General features: G+C 47.5%; 1 long non-coding RNA gene across 1 annotated transcript in view; it reads right to left on the bottom strand.

Annotated features, from left to right (window-relative positions):
- The window catches only part of LOC140425782 (uncharacterized), a 149170-nt gene that overhangs the window by 87548 nt on the left and 40341 nt on the right, over positions 1-21281 (bottom strand). The window contains exon 2 of the long non-coding RNA XR_011948000.1: positions 15362-15543. This is a non-coding gene — a long non-coding RNA (uncharacterized lncRNA). The remainder of the gene's footprint in view (positions 1-15361; positions 15544-21281) is intronic.

Below are 21281 nucleotides of genomic sequence, written 5' to 3' on the forward strand. Positions count from 1 at the left end.
TGTGAAAGTCAGGGACAAAGGCTGGAATCTTGTACCCTCCCCATGACAGGTTTGGTGGGAGGGAGTCATTTAATCATCTGGTAAATTGGCAGGTGGGGACCCGCCACCTTTCCACCTCCAGCCCCATTAAGTCCATGGCAGGAAGGCACGAGGGTGGCTTTCCCACTTTGCTGACAATTGAGGCCCTTAAGTGGATAAGTAATGCTCACTTCAGGGCCTCAGCCGTTCGCCGTTGCAGGAGGCTCACCAAGGGAGCAGCACGGTGACACAGTGGTTAACACTGCTGCCTCACGGCACCGAGGTCCCAGGTTCAATCCCGGCTCTGGGTCACTGTCCGTGTGGAGTTTGCACATTCTCCACGTGTTTGCGTGGGTTTCGCCCCCACAACATAAAGATGTGCAGAGTAGGTGGATTGGCCATGCCAAATTGCCCCTTAATTGGAAAAAATGAATTTGGTACTCTAAATTTATTAAAACAAAAGGAGGCTCACCATGTGGGGAGCAAACCCATGTGGGGTTGCTGGGAGGCTCCTCGGGCGGGTCCCTTATTCAAAAGCATTCAGTGTCAGATCAAAGGACTCAACATCAGAAAGACCTACTAAGAACCACCTCCCTACCTTTGCTGTTGATTCCCAAAACCCTCCCATCACTCATCGATGATCTGGGATTCAGCAATGATCCACGGCCTCAGGTGGGTCTCATACCAGCAGCAGCCACTATCTTCTCAGTTATGTTGCTGTTCAATGGAGCTGCCAGCTTCTGATTGGCTGGCAGCTCTCGACTGGTGGGACTTTGGTTTGCCACTGTCTGTCAAGTGCCAGAGTGACAAATGAACAACATAAGAAGATAAAAACTAGGAGCAGGAGTAGGCCACCTGGCCCCTGGAGTCTGCTCTGCCATTCAATGAGATCATGGCTGATCTTTTGTGGACTCAGCTCCACTTTCCGGCCCGAACACCATAACCCTTAATCCCTTTATTCTTCAAAAAACTATCTATCTTTATCTTGAAAACATTTAATGAAGGAGCCTCTACTGCTTCACTGGGCAAGGAATTCCATAGATTCACAACCTTTTGAGTGAAAAAGTTCCTCCTAAACTCAGTCCTAAATCTACTTCCTCTTATTTTGAGGCTATGCCCCCTAGTTCTGCTTTCACCCGCCAGTGGGAAGAACCTGCCCACATCTATCCTATCTATTCCCTTCATAATTTTATATGTTTCTATAAGATCCCCCCTCATCCTTCTAAATTCCAACGAGTACAGTCCCAGTCTACTCAACCTCTCCTCGTAATCCAACCCCTTCTGCTCTGGGATTAACCTAGTGAATCTCCTCTGCAAACCCTCCAGTGCCAGTACGTCCTTTCTCAAGTAAGGAGACCAAAACTGAACACAATACTCCAGGTGTGGCCTCACTAATACCTTATACAATTGCAGCATAACCTCCCTAGTCTTAAACTCCATCCCTCTGGCAATGAAGGACAAAATTCCATTTGCCTCCTTAATCACCTGTTGCACCTGTAAACCAACGTTTTGCGACTCATGCACTAGCACACCCAGGTCTTTCTGCACAACAGCATGTTTTAATATTTTATCATTTAAATAATTATCCCTTTTGCTGTTATTCCTACCAAAATGGATAACCTCACATTTGTCAACAGTGTGTTCCATCTGCCAGACCCTAGCCCATTCACTGAACCTATTCAAATCCCTCTGCAGACTTCCAGTATCATCTGCACTTTTTGCTTTGCCACTCATCAGAGTGTCACCTTCAAACTTGGACACATTGCCCTTGGTCCCCAACTCCAAATCATCTATGTAAATTGTGAACAATTGTGGGCCCAACACTGATCCCTGATTGCCAACCAGTGAAACACCCATTAATCCCCACTCTTTGCTTTCTATTAATTAATCAATTCCGTATCCATGCTGCTACTTTACCCTTAATGGCATGCATCTTTATCTTATGCAGCAACCTTTTGTGTGGCACCTTGTCAAAGGCTTTCTGGAAATCCAGATATACCACATCCATTGGCTCCCGCACTGGTAATAGCCTCAAAACATTCCACTAAGTTAGTTAGGCACTACCTGCCCTTTATGAACCCATGCTGCGTCTGCCCAATGGGACAATTTCCATCCAGATGCCTCGCTATTTCTTCCTTGATGATAGATTCCAGCATCTTCCCTACTACCAAAATTAAGCTCACTGGCCTACAATTACCCGCTTTCTGCCTATCTCCTTTTTTAAACAGTGGTGTCACGTTTGCTAATTTCCAATCCGCCGGGACCACCCCAGAGTCTAGTAAATTTTGGTAAATTATCACTAGTGCATTTGCAATTTCCCTAGCCATCTCTTTTAGCACTCTGGGATACATTCCATCAGGGCCAGGAGACTTGTCTACTTTAGCCCCATTAGCTTGCCCATCACTCCCTCCTTAGTGATAACAATCCTCTCAAGGTCCTCACCTGTCATAGCCTCATTTCTATCAGTCACTGGCTTGTTATTTATGTCTTCCACTGTGAAGGCCGATCCAAAAATCCTGTTCAGTTCCTCAGCCATTTCCTCATTTCCCATTATGAAGTCTCCCTCCTCATCCTCTAAAGGACCAATATTTACCTTAGCCACTCTTTTTTGTTTTATATATTTGTAGAAACTTTTACCTTCTGTTTTTATATTCTGAGCAAGTTTACTCTCACAATCTATCTTACTCTTCTTTATAGCGTTTTTAGTAGCTTTCTGTTGCGCCCTAAAGATTTCCCAGTTGTCTAGTCTCCCACTGATCTTTGCCACTTTGTATGCTTTTTCCTTCAATTTGATACTCTCCCTTATTTCCTTAGATATCCACAGTCGATTTTCCCTTTTTCTACCGTCCTTCTTTTTTGTTGGTATAAACCTTTGCTGAGCACTGTGAAAAATCGCTTGGAAGGTTCTCCACTGTTACTCAACTGTTTCACCAGAAGGTCTTTGCTCCCAGTTTACCTTTGCTAGTTCTTCTCTCATCTCATTGTAATCTCCTTTGTTTAAGCACAAAACACTAGTGTTTGATTTTACCTTCTCACCCTCCACCTGTATTTTAAATTCCACCATATTGTGATCGCTCCTTCCGAGAGGATCTCTAACTATGAGATCATGAATCATTACACAGGACCAGATCTGGGACCGCTTGTTCCCTCGTAGGTTCCATTACATACTGTTCTAGGAAACTATCACGGATACATTCTATAAACTCCTTCTCAAGGCTGCCTTGACCGACCTGGTTAAACCAATCGACATGTAGATTAAAATCCCCCATGATAACTGCTGTACCATTTCTACATGCATCAGTTATTTCTTTGTTTATTGCCTGCCCCAGCATAATGTTACTATTTGGTGGCCTATAGACTACTCCTACCAGTGACTTTTTCGCCTTACTATTCCTGATTTCCACCCAAATGGATTCAACCTTATCCTCCATAGCACCGATGTCATCCCTTACTATTGCCCGGATGTCATCCTTAAATAACAGAGCTACACCACCTCCCTTACCATCCACTCTGTCCTTCTGAATAGTTTGATACCCTTGGATATTTAAATCCCAGTCGTGACCATCCTTTAACCATGTTTCAGTAATGGCCACTAAATCATAGTCATTCACGATGATTTGCGCCATCAACTCATTTACCTTATTCCGAATACTATGAGCATTCAGGTAAAGTACACTTATGTTGGCTTTTTTACCTCTGATTTGAATCTTAACACCTCGATCAGTAACCTCTCCTAAGTTATATTTACTCTTAACTTTTCTCCTAATTTTCCTTGTCGTTGAACCCATATCTTCATGTAACAACCTGCCGCGTTGCTTACCATTAATGTTTTTACTTCCCGTTTTATTCCTTTTAGTATTACTGGGCCTATTCATTGAGCTCCCCTCAGTCACTGTACCTTGTACAGTCGCCTTTTTGATTTTTGACTATGGCTTCTCTGCCTTACACTTTCCCCCTTACTGCCTGTTGATTCTGTCCCTGTTTTACTACCTTCCAATTTCCTGCACCGGTTCCCAATCCCCTGCCACATTAGTTTAAACCCTCCCCAACAGCTCTAGCAAACACCTCCCCTAGGACATCGGTTCCAGTCCTGCCCAGGTGCAGACCGTCCGGTTTGTACTGGTCCCACCTCCCCCAGAACCGGATCCAATGCCCCAGGAATTTGAATACCTCCCTCTTGCACCATCTCTCGAGCCATTCATTCATCCTATCTATCTTGACATTCCTACTCTGACTAGCTCGTGGCACTTGTGGCAATCCTGAGATTACTACCTTTGAGGTCCTACTTTTTAGTTTAACTCCTAACTCCCTGAATTCAGCTTGATGGACCTCGTCCCGTTTTTTTACCTATATCGTTGGTGCCTATGTGCACCATTACAGCTGGCTGTTCACCCTCCCCCCTCACCCCCCCCCCCCCACCAGAATGTCCTGCAGCCGCTCCAAGACATCCTTTACCCTTGCACCAGGGAGGCAACATACCATCCTGGAGTCTCGATTGCATCGGCAGAACCGCCTGTCTATTCCCCTTACGATTGAGTCCCCTATCACTATAGCCCTGCCATTCTTCTTCCTGCCCTGCTGCACAGCAGAGCCAGCCACGGTGCCGTGAACCTGGCTGCTGCTGCCTTCCCCTGGTGAGCCATCTCCCTCAACAGTATCCAAAGCGGTTTATCTGTTTTGCAGGGAGATGACTGCAGTGGATACCTGCACTGCTTTCCTACTCTTGCTCTGTCTTTTGGTCACCCATTTTCTATCTCCCTCAGTAACTTTCACCTGCGGTGTGACCAGCTTGCTAAACGAGCTATCCACGACGTCCTCAGCATTGCGGATGCTCCAAAGTGAGTCCATCCGCAGCTCCAGAGCAGTCAAGCGGTCTAACAGCAGCTGTTACTTGACACACTTCTTGCACGTGAAGAAGCCATGGACAGTGGACGTGTCCCTGAGCTCCCACATCACACACGAGGAGCATGACATGGGTCTGGGCTCTCCTGCCATGTCTTAAATCTTCAGTTAACTTCAACAACTACAATTCCAAAAAACAAAAACAAAAATTAAAAATTAGACAATGAAAAGAAAAATTACTTACCAGTCATTTACCAAGGATAAAAAGCACCTCCACCCCCAAACTTCAAATTCCCACCTAGCTTCAAATTCCCAAACTCACTCTTGGTTGTGCCTCACCCTAGTTGTGTCTTCTCTGGCTCACTGGGAGAACTCAACAGCGGGTCTTTTCAGAAGAGGCGATACAGGGCCCATGCCATTTCTCCAGGCGGTGGCCAAGTCCTTACTTACCTCCGTAAGATCCCAGCCAACAGTTGCAATAAGGACTGAACTTTACATTCCATTGCCAGTGGGTTTGCAGACAGCAGGCGTGTTAAATCCAGTAGACACTTTAAAGGGCAGGGGGGCACCTAGGGGGCTCTTCCCATCTCCACTGGCATTTCCCCATGCAGGTTGCCTGGAAGCTTTACCTCTGTGGGGTTGTGTTGGGTGACGCAAAATGGCCCCCCATGTTAAGGAATGGGTTAAATGTCTCATTTATGTTAAGTATCCAATAATTGACACTGATGTGTTAAGGTGGCCTTTGGGGCATGTGATGTGAGGATAGAGTCTTTGTACAGAATTGTGTTAAAGGAAAATAAAGGTGTTTGTGAGAAGGAGCAGAACTTTTGACGCTTTATACAACAGCAGCTAAGCGGCTGACACCCTAGGCCCATCGGTGGCAATCCCCCAAAGATCATCCCCCTTAACCTTTTCCCCAGCCTCTTGAACTCAGCCCCCCAGCTTCCTCAACACCGTCACAAGACCCCTGAGCCCAGACATACCTGAGCTTCTCAGTGTGGCAGGACTGCCTGCTGTCCCAGCAGTTGCATGAGCTATCACTCACATTGAGACTGTCGGTCTGCGAATCAATTGGGCTGGCCAACAGTTATCTAAGGCGGGACTGCCATCAAAAATCAGACAGGAATCTAACCTAAAAGCAATTAACATTGGTCCTCCTGTTAAGTTACTGCAGGGCAGCCATGGCCACCCGAGGTCAAAGGGCCTTTCAATGGTCTGATATATTGTCCGTCTCGCCTTCGATGTGGCGGGCTGGATCGAAACATTTATTCCAAAACTGATCACAAGTATATGGAATGGAATTAGTCAACATAGATTGGACCTTAAACACCTGGATCAGAGAGCATAAAGTCTTAATAACACCTCCTGAGGATCGGAATTTGAAATGGCTTGGTGATCCACTCGATTTCTGTCCTATTTGCAGATTGTCAGATTTTCCAGCACTTTTGAGCTCAGGCTGGATAAGTGCTGTCCCAGGCAGGTACTGGATATAAATTGTGCACCCTCAAAGCTTGGTGAGTTGCTGAACTACTTTCTGTGAATAATACACACCACAGATGCATTGCACAGGTGGTGGAAAAGGTTGGACATTGAGTCTAGTGGCAGATTGCTCTGTCCTGTATGATAACAAGGTTGTTAAATTTTGCTGCAGTTGCAACCATCCAGATGAGTGTTGATTATTCCATCACATTTGTGGCACGTCTTTTAGATGTCAAAATGTCAAAGAGGCTTTGGAGGATTAGGGGCTGAACCAATTGTATGGAAAGTATCCAGTTCCTGCTCTGCTCTTGCCAAAAATTGATTTGGCTCATCCACTTACGCTTCAAATCGATGGCGATTTCCAGGATGCTAACGATTTTGCTGTCATGGGTTATGGGATTTTAAGGGCCTTTGCCTGCCATATACTTATATGGTACATAGTCTGCCACTCAGCTCATTTCAGCTACACAAGTTTGACCAGCAAGAAGGATAAGAGCAGAAAGATCATGGAAAGACAGTGGGTGGGATTCTCTGTCGGCCTTTGCCGGAATCGGGAAACGCGATTGGGCAGAGAGTCAGTTTTCACTCCGAAATCGTGGCGGGTGCCAGTTTCACGCCAAATCACAATTCTCCGGTGCCTTGACAGCGGCGTCAATGCGTTCCACTCTGCACATACAGTAAATGCTGTTGGCATATCATTAGTGGGCCTGACCCGGTATCCTCCGGTGCCTCCCCGATGGCGAGCTTCACTTGTGCTTTTAAAAATCGTGAAACATGCACCGTGGCTGATGAGGGAGAGAGAGGGGGTATGGAAAGTGGGGCTGGTTTAGCACAGGGCTAAATAGCTGACTTTCAAAGCAGACCAAGGCAGGCCAGCAGTGCAGGTTCAATTCCCGTACCAGCCTCCCTGAACAGGCGCCGGAATGTGACGACTAGGGGCTTTTCACAGGAACTTCATTTGAAGCCTACATGTGACAATAAGCGATTTTCATTTTCATTTCAAGTGTCCACTGATGTGTTGGGTGCTCTAGATCCGTGGAACACATACAGGCCACCAACACTTAAAATAGTGCAACACTATTTTATTAAGTTAGAAACTGTTGAACATACTTTCACTGTGGGTTAACACGATGTTAGATTAAACTAAAGACCTATGCCTGTCCTAACCAGTCTATGCACTCAGCACATGGTGCCGATCTGTGCTGTAAGCTGTAAGCTCTGTCCTTCTAGGAGGCTGCATCCCGAATGAGCGGGAACTCTGGTGCCCCCTGTCTTTATAGTGAGTGTGCTCTTACTGGTGATTGGCTGCGGTGTTGTGTGTGTTGATTGGTTTTGCTGTGTGTCCATCAGTGTGTGTATCTGCACCATGATATACTGGTGTATATTATGGCATCCCCCCTTTTATAAAAGAATGTATGTGTGTGGCAATAAATAATGTATGGTGAGAATGTTCCTAACTACGTGTGGGGTGCGAAGACATATTTACAGGACTCTGTACATGAGACCTAAGCTATTTACATGGGAAGGTGCCTGGTGCAGAGAAGCAGTATGCAACAAGAATAACGAGATCAACACTATATAAAAACCAGGGAAACGATCAAACAAAGCAACGAAACAATTCAGAGAGTCTATAAGTCCGCAAAGTTCATAAATTAAGTCTCTGAGGTGGGCGACGAATTCTGGTTGACCACCTTAAAGGTGGGCCAAGAGCTGCCGGTTCAGGAGCGGGCTGGACTGCATCAGAGTCAGGGGGATGCAGAGTGACAGGGAGCTCTGCATAGTCCATGGCAGGGTCAGCAGGAGGGCGAGGTGACAGTGGAGGGTCACGTAGCGAGCGTGGAACGAGACGAAGGGCGCGTCGATTGTGACGCAGAATAGAGCCATCCGGTAGATGAATCAGGAACGAGCGGGGGGCCACCTGCCGAAGGACAACAGCAGTTGCAGACCAGCCACCATCCGGAAGATGGACGCGGACGTTGCCATCTGGAACCAGAGCAGGGAGATCAGCTGCACGGGAGTCATGAGCCGCCTTGTGCTGTGCATGACAGCTGCATCTGGCGAAGGACCGGAATGTGGTCGAGGTCTGGGACATGAATGGACGGCACAATCGTCCTCAGGGTGCGACCCATGAATAACTGGGCTGGCGACAGGCCAGTGGAGAGTGGGGCGGAGCGATAGGCCAGCAAGGCAAGGTAGAAATCGGACCCAGCATCGGCAGCCTTGCATAGGAGCCGTTTGACTATATGTACTCCCTTCTCCGCTTTGCCGTTGGATTGGGGGTACAGGGGACTGGATGTCACATGGGCAAAATTGTACCGCCTGGCAAAGTTGGACCATTCCTGGCTGGCGAAGCAGGGGCCATTGTCCGACATAAACGTGAGCGGGATGCCGTGCCGAGCAAAGGTTTCTTTACATGCACGAATGACTGCAGACGAGGTGAGGTCGTGCAACCGTATCATCTCCGGGTAATTCGAAAAGGAGTCCACGATCAGGACATAGTCTCTACCCAGCGCGTGGAACAGGTCCATGGTGACGTGACCAACTCATGGGGCTGCAGGGTCTCACGTGGTTGGGCCGACTGGAAGCCCTGACAAGTGTGGCAGTTGAGCACTGTGTTGGCTTTGTCCTCATTAATGCAGGGCCAGCACACTGCCTCTTGGGCCCGTCGGTGGCACTTTTACACGCCAAGTTGGCCCTCGTGTAGTTGTTCCAGGACAAGTTGGCGCATGCTATGCGGGATAACAATGCGGTCCAGTTTTAGAAGAACCCCGTCTACTACCGCCAGATCATCTCTGAAATTAAAGAACTGAGGGCATTTACCCTTGAGCCACCTGTCCGTTAGGTGGCGCATGACACGCTGTAGCAAGGGGTCAGCCGCTGTCTCGCGGCGAATTTGGATGAGGCGTTCATCCGTGGCAGGTAGATTGGAGGCCGCGAATGCCACATGGGCGTCAACCTGGCAAACAAATCCCGCTGGGCCACATGGTGTGTTGACTGCCCTGGAGAGAGCGTCAGCATTTAGGAGGTCTTTGCCTGGGGTGTATACCAGCTGGAAGTCATATCGCCGGAGCTTGAGAAGAATACGCTGGAGGCGAGGCGTCATGTCGTTCAAGTCTTTCTGCGTTATATTGACCAGCGGGTGATTGCCGGTCTTGACGGTGAAATGAGGAAGTCCGTACACATAATCGTGAAACTTAACCACACCGGTCAGAAGGCCCAGGCACTCCTTTTCTATCTGCGCGTAGCGCTGCTCCGTGGGGGTCATCGCACGTGACGCACTTGCAACGGGGGCCCATGATGAGGCCTCATCACGTTGAAGGAGCACTGCCCCAATGCCGGATTGACTGGCATCGGTCAAAATTTTGGTCTCCTTTGCTGGATCAAAGAAAGCTAAGACCGGGGCCGTGGTGAGTTTGGTTTTGAGTTCTCTCCATTCGCGCTCGTGGGCAGGGAGCCATTGGAAGTCTGTCGTCTTCCTGACCACGTTCCTGAGAGCCGTGGTATGAGAGGTGAGGTTAGGGATAAATTTCCCTAAAAAATTGACCATGCCCAGAAATCAGAGGCTGTGATAGCAGCTACCTTGTCCGCATCCGGCTGCACACCCAATTGGGAGATGTGGTCCCCGAGGAACCTGAGTTCCGTCTGACCAAAAGAGCATTTGGCCCTGTTGAGGCGGAGGCCACGCTCATGTATATGTCTGAACACGCGCTGGAGGCGACTAACATGCTCCTGCGGGGTGGTGGACCAAATGATTATGTCATCGACATAGACACGAATACCTTCAATGCCTTCCATCATTTGTTCCATAATCCTATGGAACACTTCTGATGCAGACATGATCCCAAACGGCATCCTGTTGTAACAATATCTGCCAAAGGGGGTAATAAATGTGCAAAGTTTCCTGCTGCATTTATCGAGCTGGATTTGTCAGAATCCTTTTGAGGCGTCGAGTTTGGTGAAGAGCTTGGTGCGAGCCATCTCACATGTGAGCTCTTCGCGCTTGGGAATTGGATAATGCTCCCTCATGATATTGCGATTTAGATCCTTGGGATCAATGCAAATTCTCAATTTGCCGGAAGGCTTTTTTACACATACCATGGAACTGACCCAGTCGGTTGGTTCCGTGACTTTGGAAATCACTCCTTGGTTCTGGAGGTCCTGCAGCTGCTGCTTGAGGCGGTCCTCAAGGGGTGCTGGGACCCTGCGAGGTGCGTGCACCACAGGCGTGGCACTCGGTTTTAATAAAATCTGGTAGGTGTACGGGAGCGTGCCCATGCCCTCGAAGACGTTGATAATGGAGTCGAGCTGCGCCCTGAAGTCGGTGTCCTGAAAGACAGACCTGTCAGCAGGAGCGAGAGAGTGAACTCCCTGAACTAGGTTCAACAGCTTGCATGCCTGCGCGCCAAGCAGGGAGGCTTTCGAGGAGCCCATGATTTCAAAGGGAAGGATGGCTTTGCGTGATCTGTGCGTCACTTAAAGTTGGCAAGAGCCGCTGGCAGCAATGTCATTGCCATTATAATCTAATAGCTGGCAGGCTGATGGGAGGATGGCTGGTTTGACACGAAGGCTTTGGAGGTCAGACCGCGCAATGAGATTGGTGGAGGCACCAGTGTCCAGGCGGAATCGTATTTGGGACCGGTTGACCGTCAGGGTGGCACACCACTCATCGTCTGGATCGATGCTGTATACCGATAGAGGCTGGATTCTTTGCTTCGGGGACAGCCTGTTTTTTGGAACGATACTGACTCGAAAAGGCGCCTTCGGGTCCTCGGTGTCAATATCGGGTAGTAGGTCCGCATCAGACTCGGTGACCATGGGTTGAATGGCCCGGACATTCCTGCGAGGCTGGCTGGAGCGATATGAGTTGGCAGGCTGAGCTGATCTGCATAAAGCAGCAGAGTGGCCAAGTTTGCCACATCTCAGGCATTGTCGGGATTTGGCAGGGCATTGCCGCACGTTGTAGCGTCAGTACGTTCGCTGCGCCACCCCACATGCGCGGTGCAGTCGTACATGGTGCGCACCTGCGCAGTACGTTCGTCGAGGTCGCCGTCCCCTCGTTCGGTGCGCACAAGCACGGGCGAAATGGCTGCCCTCATCCAGGCTGAGGCCCTGCAGTTGCTCGTTTGCTTGGACCCGTTCTGCCTCGTGGGGACATTGCCGCGCCGTTTCAGCCGCTTGGATGTGGGAATACCGACTAGTGGCGTGTTCGTGTAGCATGCAGGTCTCGATGGCAATCGCTAGGGTGAGCTGCTTTACCTTGAGGAGCTGTTGGCGTAGGGCGTCCGACTGAACACCGAAAATGATCTGGTCGCGTATCATGGAGTCGGAGGTGGGCCCGTAATTACAGGACTGCGCAAGGATGCGGAGGGGGTGAGAAAGGACTGGAAAGGTTTATCCTTACCCTGCAAACGCTGTGGGAATACATAGCACTCAAAACTTTCATTCACCTCTATGTTGCAGTGAGTGTCAAACTTGAGGAGGACCGTCTTGAATTTTGATTTATCTTCATCATCAGCAAAGGTGAGAGAATTGAAAATGTGGATGGCATGTTCCCCGGCCGTAGATAGGAAGAGAGCGATCTTCCTGGTGTCCGAGGCATCTTCCCGGTCTGTGGCTTCAAGGTAGAGCTGGAAGCGTTGTTTGAATATCTTCCAGTTAGCCCCTAGGTTACCGGTGATGCGGAGCGGCGGCGGCGGGCAGACGCTGTCCATTTTGCAGGATGACTGTATGCTGGCGGAAGGCAGATCACTTTCAGGTAGGTCTAAGAAGTTTTAATACCCCTCAACTCCTGGTATCATGATGTGTTGGGTGTTCTGGATCCGTGGAACACATACAGGCCACCAACACTTAAAATAGTGCAACACTATTTTATTAAGTTAGAAACTGTTGAACATACTTTCACTGTGGGTTAACATGATGCCAGATTAAACTAAAGGCCGATGCCTGTCCGAACCAGTCTATGCACTCAGCACATGTGCTGTAAGCTATAAGCTCTGTCCTTCTAGGAGGCTGCATCCCAAATGAGCGGGAACTCTGATGCCCTCTGTCTTTATAATGAGTGTGCTCTAACTGGTGATTGGCTGCGGTGTTGTGTGTGTTGATTGGTCTTGCTGTGTGTCCATCAGTGTGTGTATCTGCACCATGATATACTGGTGTATATTATGACATCCACCATTGCCATTGTTTGCTGACAGTTGTGCTGCTGGCCAGGGGGCTTCTGCCAGGGCTGGAGGTAGTAGCGGGGGGTAGCCAGGAGCTGGGCTGTGGGGTCGGGGTGGATGGAAATAGAGTACCATTGCCACGGCCTGCAAGGCAGCCATGCAGCTGTGCACGTTGCTGCCAGCCTAATGTGAACTTAGGAGCATAGCTGTATGGGTGTTTCCTCAGGGCACTGCCTTAGGTGCCTTCAGGCCCCAGCCGACCCATCAGCAGGATGGGCGTGCTCCAGCACAACTAGGGCCATCTTATTGGCTGGGATGAGTGTGTATGTGGGGAGTGTAATGTGTATATGTGGCTGCAGCTTGTCAGCCTCCTGAGTGTCAATCCTGACCCCAGCGAATCCGGCACCGTTTCTCATTGGAATTAATTGTGTTCCATGTGGCGCCGGTGCTAGCCCTTCCATGGTTGCTGAATCAGTCCAGGTGCAACACCAGCTTTGCTGTCGTGGAAGTCTGCGAACCCTGCCCCGGTGTCAGCACTTAGTCTCAGGAACTGAGAATCCTGCCGAAGCACCTTTAAGATTCCCTCCAAGTGACTTAAAAATGTACTGGGGCAGCACGGTGGCGCAGTGGGTTAGCCCTGTTGCCTCATGGCGCCGAGGTCCCAGGTTCGATTCTGGCTCTGGGTCACTCTCCGTGTGGAGTTTGCACATTCTCCCCATGTTTGCGTGGGTTTCGCCCCTACAACCCAAAGATGTGCAGGCTAGGTGAATTGGCCACACTAAATTGTTGCTTAATTGGAAAAAATGAATTGGGCACTCTAAATTTAACACATTTTTTTTAAAAGAAAGAAATGTACTGCAGTTCCTTCATTCTATGATTTTGGTCTTTCCCGCTATTTAACCGGCGTGCTCAGATCAGTGCCTGGCCCAATGCACTGGTTAAATCGTGCCCATCTACATTGGAAAGGTAAGCCTGTCCTGTTTTTTAAACCAGGAAACCTCTGCTTATACAGCTTGATAGTGATTGCAGTGAAAGCAATCACTTTCTACAGAGTGGCGAGATTTTAGGGTTTGTTAATTGAGTAATTGGCAGCCCAAATGTGAACCCCAATTTGTAGATATATTAACCAGATTTTTGTTCCCTGAACATTCAGTTGATTCCTTGCACAGTAATGTTGTAAAAGCTTTAATAATTCAGTGATTAAATGATCCTACTCTGTTTCAACTAAAAGAATAAATGTTTGGTGTAAGTAGAGGCTCCATTAAAAGGCCCACTAAATCCTTAGTGTAATGCCTAAACTCAGCGACTCTGAAATTTGATGAGGCCAGGGAACAAGCACAATGTGGAGGCTGAGGGTATCCAGTTGATGGGATATTTATAAATCTAAAGAGAAGATTCAAGTGTATAGAGTGATAGGAAAGGACAACGTTTAACAGTAACCATGCATCAGTGAATAAGGCCAAATCAGGGAAAAACAGAAACAGTTAAAATTAAAGATGTTACATCTGAACGAATGAAACAATCATAACAAAGATAGATGAATGAATGGAAAAAGTAAAGACAAATTCCCTAGTTCTCCCTCAATGCTTTCACCTTCTGACCTATTACTCCGGTACCCACCCCCCGCCATACCAGTTTAAACCCTCCCGTGTGACACTAGCAATCTTCACGGCCAGGTTATTTATGCCTCTCCAGTTTAGATGCAACCCATCCTTCTTTTCCAGGTCACACCTGCCCCGGAAGAGCTCCCAGTGGTCCAGATAATGAAAACCCTCCCTCCTACACCAGCTGTTTAGACACGTGGTTAGCTGCTCTTCCTATTTCTAGCCTCACTGGCACATGGCGCAGGGAGTGATCCCGAGATTGCAACCCTAGAGGTCCTGTCTTTTAACTTTCTGCCTAGCTCCCTGAACTCCTGCTGCAGGACCTCATGCCCCTTCCTGCCTATGTCGTTCGTACCAATATGTACAACGACCTCTGCCTGTTTGCCCTCCCCCTTCAGGATGCCCGCTACCCATCCTGAGACATCCTGGACCCTGGCACCAGGGAGGCAACATACCATCCTGGAGTCTCTTTCACGTCCACAGAAGCGCCTATCTGTGCCCCTATGACTATTGCTCTTCTGCACTTTGACCCACCCTGCTGAATATCAGAGCCAGCCGTGGTGCCACTGCTCTGGCTGCTGCTCTTTTCCCCTGATAGGCTATCCCCCTCCGACAGTATCCAAAGGGGTATACCTGTTCAAGAGGAGGACAACCACAGGGGATTCCTGCACTGACTGCCTGCCCCTTCTGGTGGTCACCCATTTCTCTGCCTGCACCTTGGCTGTGACCACATTTATATAACTGCTATCTATGATGCTTTCCGCCACCTGCGTGCTCCTAAGTGTGTCCAACTGCTGCTCCAACCGAACCATGCAGTCTGTGAGGAGCTGTAGTTGGGTGCACTTTCTGCAGATGAAGCCATCCGGGATGCTGGAAGCCTCCCGGACCTGCCACATCTCACAGTCAGAGCGCTGTACCCCTCTAATTGACATTGCATTAATTAATTAGTCAATTACATTTTTAAAAATGTAAAAATTTAAAAAAAGTTACTGTTAACTGTATGTTTCCTAGCACTAGATTTCTACTATAAATGTGAAAGCTAAATACAGTACTCTCCGATCTCTGGCTTAGATACGCCTCTAAATTATAATTAAGTAATTATGTTTAATTAGTTTAACAATGTTTAATTTTTAAATTTAGTGTAGATTCCCAACCAGCCAATCAGGTCACAGCTTTACTGTGATGTCACTTCAGTTTTCCCCCCCAGACAATTTGAAAAGGTAACAAAAATAAAAAATAAAAATAAAAATCACTTACCTTCCCAGGCTGCTCTCTGGTTCTCTCCCTGCAGATTAAAAGTTACAGGCCAGAAGAAAGAAAACAAAACGGTAGGGGGAAAGCACCTTCTCCCACTCTGCACCGAATTACCTCACGGCACCAAATTACCAAGTTCCAATTCCCACTCTGGATGTGTCTCACTCCGGCTGTGTCTCCTTGACCTGCGCAAACCAAAGAGAAAATGTTGGAAAATTTCAGCAGGTCTGGCAGCATCTGTAGGGAGAGAAAAGAGCTAATGTTTTGAGTCCAGAAGACTCTTTGAAAAGCTAAAGTTAGAGATAGTGGGAAATATTTATACTGTGGAGTGAGAATGAAAGATGGGTCATAGCCACAGAGAAATGGGGTGCTAGTAGCCACTGAAAGCAAGCGGAAAGAGTGCGAATGGCAGTTAGAGAACAAAAGGTGTGAAAGGCCAACTGCAGAGAAACTAACATCAGAGGGTAAACTGTGGCAGATGTAGATGGGGGGGGGGCGGGGGGAAGGGGGAAGCAAAGGGGAGAAAGGGTAAGGAAATGTGGATAAGATGGGGGGGTAAATATATATAAATAAAGACAAGAGAGAAAGAAATGGCAAAAAGCAGTTAAAATGAATTGGGATGAAAACAAATAGGTCGAGGTGGGGTAGGGGTAATCATCTGAAGTTGTTCAATTCGATGTTGAGACTAACCAAAAGATGAGATGTTGTTCCTCCAGTTTGCGTTGAGCTTCACTGGAACACTGCAGCAGGCCAAGGACAGACATGTGGGCACGGGAGCAGGGTCTTGTGTTAAAATGGCAAGCAACGGGAAGGTCAGGGTCCTGAATACGCACAGACCGAAGATGCTCAGCAAAACGATCATCCAGTATGCGTTTGGTCTCTCCGATATAGAGACCACATTGGGAGTAGCGAATGCAGTAGACCAAATTGGAAGAGGTGCAAGTGAAACGCTGCTCAACCTGGAATGAGTGTTTTGGGCTGGGATATTAAGCATGGAAGAGGTAAAGGGGCAGGTGTTACGCCTTCTGCGCTTGCATGGGAAGGTGTCATGGGTATGGGAGAGGTGTTGGGTATGGTGGAGGAGTGGACTAGATTATCTCAGAGGGAATGGTCTCTGCGGAATGCTGACAGATGGAGTGAAGGGAAGATGTGTTTGGTGGTGGCAGCACGCTGGAATTGGCGAAAATGAACTTGGGACCTTGGAGCTGTGAGATAGCAGTGCTAACCACTGTGCTACCATACTGCCATTGTTGCAGTATCCACTAAATCCAGTATCAATGAGCCATATAATAGCTTTGTCAGCTTTAACAAAGAGTCATCCAGACACGAAACTGCCTTCTCTCTCCACGGATCCTGTCAGACCTTCTGGGATTGTCCAGTATTTTCTGTCTTTGTTTTGAGCCATATAATAACACTGGCAAGTCTATGAAATGCTGATAATTTTTTTTTTTTAAAATCAGTCATTCACATTCCCTTTGAAAAAATATGTAGTATTGTCCAATAGGCATTGCAAGAGGCATTGAAAAACCCACAGCAAACAAAACCAACTTCTTACAAGGAAAGCTGTTACGCAAACAAACCCAGTAAAATTCCCATTGAAGGAACCTTTAATATTGTCCAAATAAACACACGGGCATTGAAATAAATATTTCAAAGAAAGATCAAGTTATCACAATTTAATAAGGCTGTCAACCACACCAAGCTAGTGTAATGTAATAGGTTAATAGAATAGTTATGAATGAGGTACGAGTGACATCAGCAGTCATGTGATAGAAACTCCATACATAGGGTCTGGTTTAGCACAGTGGACGAAACAGCTGGCTTGTAATGCAAAACATGGCCAGCAGTGCGGGTCCAATTCCCGTACAGCCTCCCCGAACAGGCACTGGAATGTGGTGACTAGGGGCTTTTCACAGTAACTTCATTGAAGCCTACTTGTGACAATCAGCGATTATCATATTTTATTTCTATTATTACAGGAGATAGAGCTGCCAGCGCTCAGGAGAGATGTGCCTACTTTGAAGCTCATTGTGATGAAAATGTGATTGTTTATATGAACCAGTTTGAAGTAACTACCCATGAAAGGCTACAGTCGCTCCAGATAAGATACATCACATCACCACGATATGAAATATGGGAGCAACAATGGTGAAACCAATTTACCCAAGTGTTGATGTTCTGCACACATGGGTTTCCAAATGAAATTGTCTCAAATAACAATCCACAATTTGCCAAAGCCTGCTTTAGAAAACTTGCCAAAGGCAAAGGGATCACCCCTGTCACCATCTATCCTTTCCACACACAAGCTAACAGAGGCTGAAAGAGCATTGAGGACCATCAAGAACCTAATGATCACAAATTCTAACTGGCATAAAGCCCTGCTGCACTACTGAGCTACACCTCCAGCTAATGGGTTCTCACCAGCAAAACTTCTCATGAACTGATGTCTGAAGACAAACATTCCCCTGCTGGCAAGGAATCTGCAACCCAACATTAACCCAACTGACCACCAGGGAGTAGAAATAGGGAGACCAGTCTCTGTGAGAAGTAAAAACATTGGCACAATTCCACACGTAAGGCCAAGACCCTAGCTCCCCTAACACCAGGCTGGAGGGTTTGAACTCAGGATTGTAAATCGGAAGTTCTCATCCTTGAAAGAATGGAGCACCCAGGGTCATAATTGGCCCAAACACCATCTGAAACTTTCTAATGCAACATGAGAGCCCTAATTTCATTTGTTTTCACCTGATTACCACACAATGTGGGATGGGGAACCCAAGGATGCTTTATGCTGCTTACAAGTTTCTGACCCACTGCAGGACCCAATTCAAGCCCACTTGCCCCACTAAGCAGTTACAATGGCATGGTCTGGGAGAGTGATGAACACACCACAAAGAGTTAACCGCTGACCGGTTGGACTGTGGGGTGAGGAGGTGATAGAGCCAATGCAATGTAAATACTGAAATAAAAATTAACGTTATAATTAAAGAAAGGTGGAGTGGTAAGTATAATGGGTTGATAGAATAGTCATGGTAATGAATGATGTAGGCCATGAGGTAACAGTGACATCAGCAATTAGGTACAAAAGCCAGAGTAGGCAGCACTCAGGACTAATGTGTCTACTTTGTAGCTCATCAATGCACACAATGTAAATAAACCAGTTTGAAGTAACTACCCAAGAAAACAAACCCCTGCCAGGCTGAGTTCATTAATCATTCTTGGACCTCAGCAAAGCTTTCACAATGAGGCTATCTGGCAATCTTTTCAACAGAAGCAGTTTGAGCAGATGGCCAGAGATATGTTTTGTGAATAAGTCGCCTGCTGACTCCCAAAGCCTTCCACCATTAATAAGACATAAATAAAGAGAATGGTAGAATACTATATACCTGGATCAGTGCAATCTAATAACATTCAAGAAGCTCAACAATATCCAGGACACTTCATTTCCCATCGTAAATGTTCACTCCCCCCATCATCAGTACAGCCACCTATGAGATGCTACATTGTCCACATTGACGAGGGTACATCTACCTACAGAGACACACTGGCTTTCACCACTGGTTTACACTCATCAATAAGTCTCTTCACCTCTAGATCCTGTCTCCTTCTCCTTCATGCTCCCTGTCCCTATGTCTTCCTTATGATTGGCAGGTTGTTCCAACTGCACAGGCTGCTGTTCCTTATCTCCACTGCCTCAATTTTTGAGGGTGCAATACACATTTTCATCTGCAGCTTTCCTGGTGCTCAGCTGGATTCCAGGTATCTGCTCCCACTGCTCCGCTGTTCACACAATGCCATGATTTAGGCAATGACCCTCTAAAATTGCACAGTTCTTAATTCTGGCTCTTCCCTTGCATTGGAACGTGAACTACAAAGACCTTTGAAAAACATTTTTACTTACCTTTGAAAACTCATCCTGCCTTCAAGGCATGTTTTCGCCTCCATGCAGCAGGGCTGACACCAAATAGCTGCTAAAACCTGTCTGCTTCATGAAAAATGAAAGAAAATTGCTGGAGATGGACCCTTAATGAGCCCACAAAATGTAAACTAGGTCCTTAATAGCAGTGTACCCTATCTGAGGGCCACACCCCCACCATCCCTCGGGAAAATGGGAGAAGTTCAAAACGGAGACAAGATATTTTTTTCTTGGTTCCACCTCTATTCTTGTCAATTAGGGCTGGGAAAAGCCAGTCCATGTTAGGTGTCTTCAGAGAATCATAGAATTTACAGTGCAGAAGGAGGCCATTCAGCCTATCAAGCCTGCACCGGCTCTTGGAAAGAGCACCCTCCCCAAGCCCACACCACCACCCTATCCTCATAACCCAGTAACCCAACCCAACACTAAGGGCAATTTTATACACTAAGGGCAATTTACCATGGCCAATCCACCTAACCTGCACATCTTTGGACTGTGGGAGGAAACCAGAGCACCCGGAGGAAACCCACGCACACACGGGGAGAACGTGCAGACTCCGCACAGACAGTGACCCAAGCCGGGAATCAAAATTGGGACCTTGGAGCTGTGAAGCAATTGTGCTAACCACCATGCTACCGTGCTGCCCAGATCTCATGGCAGAATGGTAGAATAGACTCAAGGGGCTACATGGCCTACTCAAGTTCCTAGATTCGCAGAGATGGTAAAAGATTTGATGGCCTGTCCAGACATAGTCTACAACAGAAATGGGGACTGCAGTTGCATTGCATGTGCTCTATCTGTGCAGTTTTTTACATGCAGCCAAAGTCAACATGGCTAACCAGCAGTATCTCTCTTAAACTGCACGCAGTTCCCTTATTTTTATTCGATTCATTTACAGGATGTGGGTATCGCTGGCTAGGTCACTGTTCATTGCCCATCCCTAATTTCTCTTCCGACGGTGGCGGTGAGCTGCTTTCTTGACCGCTGCAGTCCCTGAGGTGTAGGTACACCCACTGTGCTGTTCGGGAGGGAGTTCCAGGAATTTGACCCAGCGACAGTGAAGGAACAGTGCTATATTTCCAAGTCGGGATGGTGAGTGACTTGGAGGGGAATCTCCAGGTCATGGTGTTCCCAGATATTTGTTGGTCTTGTCCTTCTAGATGGTAGTCGTTGTGGGTTTGCAAGGAGCTGCCTAAGAAACCTTGGTGAGCTCCTGCAGTGCATCTTGTAGATGGTACACACGGCTGCTACTGTGCGTCGGTGGTGAAGGGAGTGAATGTTTGTGGAAGGGGAAGCAATCAAGCTGGCTGCTTTGTCCTGGATGATGTCCAGCTTCTTGAGTGTTGTTGGAGCTGCATTCATCCAGGCAAGTGGAAAATTCCATTCCATTCCTGATTTGTACCTTGTAGACAGTGGACAGGCTTTGGGGAGTCAGGAGGTGAGTTACTCGCCACTGGATTCCTAGCCTTTGACCTCCTCTGGTAGGCAAAGTATTTATATGGCTAGTCCGGGTCAGTTTCTTATCAACGGTAACCCCCAGGGTGTTGATAGTGAGGGGGATCCAGCAATGGTAATGCCATTGAATGTCAAGGGGCGATGGTTAGATTTTCTCTTGTTGGAGATGGTCTTTACCTGGCACTTGTGTTGTGCAAATGTTACTTGGCAATTGTCAGCCCAAGCCTGGATATTATCCAGATCCTGCTACATTAAAGTGGAAGACTGCTTCTCAGAGGAGAAGGCTGGCTACACCTTGTGGTATCAACTCATGCTGGTGGGCCCCTTACTGAGCAGCCAGCAGCATGGTCTCCATTCAGACTAATGCTAATTTCCAGTAAAGGAGGCTGTGCAATGTTTCAGTGCTGCTGTTCTCAACAGCAATAGGCATGGAGAGAATGGTAATATTTAGAAGCCACAGCCACCATCATTGATGAGAAGTAAATAGTAATGCACAAGAAGCTCAAAATAGAAGCTTGCAATGCTCTTGGAGGGTTGTAGGGCTGAAGGACA

Source organism: Scyliorhinus torazame, chromosome 6, assembly GCF_047496885.1.
Source record: "Scyliorhinus torazame isolate Kashiwa2021f chromosome 6, sScyTor2.1, whole genome shotgun sequence".
Lineage (NCBI taxonomy): Eukaryota > Metazoa > Chordata > Chondrichthyes > Carcharhiniformes > Scyliorhinidae > Scyliorhinus > Scyliorhinus torazame.